A 4213-nucleotide genomic window follows, 5' to 3' on the forward strand; every position below is an offset into this window, starting at 1 on the left:
AAAAATTTACTGTAAGTTAAATCTTTTCTTTTGTGGGCCGGTGATAATGTTATGATTCCTGTACTCCAGACCGGAGGAGATCTTATGGCAGGGATCTGAGTACAGGAAAATAAGCTGGTTGTGGGAGCTGGATAGCCTAGTAACCCCTGGCGCCCTAACTCCGTTGTCTCGCCCGTGTTATCAGAAATCCCCTGCGAGACTATGGTTGCTTGAGCCCATGGCAGCCGCGTTCGAAGGGCGGATTATGTCTGCCCAACCCCGATGCCCCCGCAGGTCTTAATGGGAGACAAGGGGAAGTCCGAGACAGGGTGATAACAAGGGGCCCTCTGACTAAGCAACCAGGCCAGGGGTTACAAGCTAACTAACTAAATCAAAAGGTATGTGCGGACTAGCCGCCAGGAAAAAGGACAACCAAGGATCCACTGATCCGACACTCCTATCCGGCACCGCCGGACACCAGAGTGGATCTGTGGAAGCGGAATCCTCCGCAAAGCTCCAGAACACAATTAAACAAAATAATAAACAGAAGCGGACAAGCCGCAACACACGGCTGCGCCGCGACTCACGAACGCCACCAGATGTTAAAGGTGCTCGGTCAGACTCCAGGAACAGATGGTAACTTCCGAGTACAGGATCTCTGAGGACAGGAACAACCGAAAAGACCGGGACTGGGAACTCTCTGCAGCAGACACAGGCAAACAGGAAGCTATCACCGGCGTCTGTAAGAAGTCCTGAGGGTGCCTTTATTCAGGCACCCTCCAATCAGGATCCAGACAGGACAATCAAATAGAAATGCCGTGCAGCTTGCATGCTGCTCGGCCAGCACATAATCAGGGTAATGAGAATAGACCCAGCAACGGGGAACGCGGCTGAACGTGGCGTCCCCGTTGCTAAGGTCAGAGCGGCTCCGTGCGCCCGGCGTCTTAGCGTTGCCAGGGAGCCGGCGGCTGAACGCGCACGGCGTCCCTGGTTGCTAGGCGCCGGGCCGCACGGCCGAGCGGACCCCGGCGCCTAACACTCGTGGCCAGAGAACGATATTTCCGCCTTTGTCAGATGGTTTAAAGATGACATCATGCCAGGTTTCCAGTTCTTGTAGAGCTCTGCGCTCTTAGAATTTAAGATTCGAGGGGAAGCGATGAAGGCCCTTTCTGGTTTGGGCATAGATGTCATCAAATTCTTTAGAGACTCTATTCAAAAATACCCTGATCTCTGGGTTATTATTATCTGGAGGAAAAAACATAGATTTAGGTCTACACTGAGGCCTATATGTCGCTGGTGCATCCATGCTCGATTCAGCCTATAGTTCTTCCAACTCGTGAATAGCAATGAGATCATCAGTGGTGAGATCAGGATCAACGATGTTCTCTAATTGTCCACCTTGCTGTTTCGAAAATAATTTTTTAAGGAGAAGTTTTCTCCCAAACAGTCTCAGATCTTTTTCCCAGGAGAATCTGTTGAAGGACTTAGATGGCGAAAAGGAGAGTCCCTTGGTAAGTACCGCCATATGATCCAAAGAGAGGGATCTTGTGGAAAGATTGATAACTTGCAGTGAGGGCAATATCCAGGTACTATTCGAATACACCTACCTCTCATACAGGGTCCACAGACAATTGGTCCATAGCATCCTCTTGTTGATTGGCCGAGGCGTACTGCACTCGCCCCAATTGCCAGTAAATAACTTTTCCGCCCTTAATTCGTACTTTCAGCCGGCAACCCCCTCTGTCTGCTATATATTACTTCAGTCCCCATCCAGCAACATTCGGACGGGTTTATCAACATTCTATTTTAAAACATTATATGTTAATTTTCACTATTAACTGAGGCATTACTGGCAATCCATCTTCAAAGATGGCGATTCATTTCCCTTAACTGATCCCTCCTCATTTCCTATGCCTGACGGACAATTTGATTACGTGTATTACAGCACGCCCCTCCCCGCCCATACACAGACGCACCGTCTGCTCTGATTGGCCAGGACGCGCTACACACCTTCTCAGATCAGACTTCACGTATCCCAACTCAAATTTATTCATACTCCCGCCCCCACACTCACACTTCATTGGCTGCTATTTTTATTAGCAGGGTTTTTAAACCCCATCTGCTGTATCTAATGTGAGATCCCGGAAGTGAACAAGCCCCGACGGGCGAAACGCGTTTTCCACGGACTTCACGACGAGACCTTCCTTGGAGCAGTACTGACTGCCACCTGTCTCCTCACCTGACACCTTGAGTATCATTTTTTTCACACCTATATATGACTTTGGAGTCTTTATTACCTTTGCTATTAGTGCCTATCTCACTCAGGCACTCTGATTTATACTGCATATCATGCTGCTAGAATTTCTGTGCCTATTATAGCCCATTAATCTTATAGATTGCCGATTAGACTTATTCACTGTGCTGCACTCATCTTTCATTATGAGGAACAGTGTGGTACACTTAATGGGCTGATGCCATCCTCTAACCTTAGCAATGATTATTATTTGGATACTGTACCCATGAATGGATTTGGTAAAACAGGAATGCATATGTGATTTATACAACTAGGATTTTCTGTGTTTACAGTCCATTAATCCTACAGATTGTAGATTAGATCTATTTGTTGTATTCTGCTTATCACGTCGATATCATCATCTTCTCCTTCAGCAGGTTACACTCAACAGGCTGATGCTATCCTTTTACCCTAAGTAATGATTTCTTTGACAGTGTATTCATGATTGTTTTTCTGCATAAATAGGAATTGATACATCATTTATGGTTAGATACACAGACCTACCTGACGCCTCTTATCTTGTGTCTTGGTCTCCTCTCTGAGACACTGCTCAACAGCTGACTTTTTATTCAGCTCTCAATTCTTCTCTCTTTTTCTTTCGCTCTCACTATCATTCTGTGGACTCTCATCCTCGATCCAGGGTTAACGATGCCACTGCGTGGTAATCCCTTTTACACTGCCTAACGTGGAAAGTAGATCCACACACTGTATGACCTTATCTTTTCTATAATCTCTTTCTCTCACTATTCCTATATAGGTGCACTCTCATTGGTAGATAGCCTCTCTACTATCATACCACGCTGCTAATGCCCGATCTCGTCCGATCTTGGAAGCGAAACAGCGTCGGGCCAGGTCAGTACCTTGAGAGGAGACTCCCTGGGAATACCCGGTTTTGTAGAGTACGGATTATTCCCCTTCTTTTGAAGGGTGGACACCAACAGCAGTATCACCACTACGTACTATCTCTAACATTCCTCTTTTACTCCTACCAATGTTCAGGTTATGCTGATCTAGACATTCTCAAATTTGTTTGAACAAAATTGATTAATGGGTTAATATCTAACTACTTGGTATTAACTCAATCTAAGCGGTCCTCCAATATACAGTACTGATCTCCTTGGTTGGTCTCATTAATACAGATTATCTGTACTGGTCAGGAGAAATGGGTGCTAGACTATTTTGTGTCTGCAGCCTTTCTAAATCCTTCTTGTGTGATTCAACAGACCAGAACATTTTATTATTATTATTATATATACTATTTATATTTATATTCATTTTTTTTCTCTCACATTTTTCTTATGTTCACACCCCCTTTTTTGGATCATAGAGGGACTATCTCTTATTTTTAAGTTGACTAATAAACATATGTTTTAATGTATTTGTCATAATTGAATGTTAATTTTTTCATAAGAGTGCGCCCACACAAGAGCTTTCTCTCTCTCTCCTTGTCAGAACTCTGTTCCTGTCAGACGTGTTTGGTGGATCTTGCTCCCTGCCCTTTGGTACTTTGGAGGTCCGAAGCCGGTCCTGGGAATCCTTCTAGTCCTTGCGAACCTGTTTGTCATCTGGGGTTCTCGCCCGGTTTCGTGAGTAGCGGCTTCTGCAGCGTGTTGCGGCCTATGCCGCTTAGTGTTTACTTTACTGTGAATTGGTGCATTTGCGGAGGTTTCCGCTTTCACTGTCCTCCCCGGAACTCGGCGGTGCCGTGTAGGGGAGTGGACAGTGGTTTCTTTTGTAGTTCTTTTCCTTTGGCGGCGTGCCGCACATACGTTTAGTTTTTAGGTAGTTTATAGCCCCTAGCGTGGTTGTTTCAGTTAGAGGTCCCCTTGTTATTACCCTGTCTCAGTTCACGCATTGTCTCTCTTTAAGACCTGAGGGGGCATCGGAGTTGGGCAGACCTAATCCGCCCTTCAAACGCGGCTGCCATGGGCCCAAGAAACC

At 45.9% G+C, this 4213-nt stretch overlaps 1 pseudogene; it reads left to right on the plus strand.

Annotated features, from left to right (window-relative positions):
- Positions 1 to 3054: 3054 nt before the first annotated feature.
- Positions 3055 to 3173, plus strand: LOC134934418 (5S ribosomal RNA; annotated as a pseudogene).
- The last annotated feature ends 1040 nt before the right edge of the window (positions 3174 to 4213 follow it).

Source organism: Pseudophryne corroboree, chromosome 1, assembly GCF_028390025.1.
Source record: "Pseudophryne corroboree isolate aPseCor3 chromosome 1, aPseCor3.hap2, whole genome shotgun sequence".
NCBI classification, from domain to species: domain Eukaryota; kingdom Metazoa; phylum Chordata; class Amphibia; order Anura; family Myobatrachidae; genus Pseudophryne; species Pseudophryne corroboree.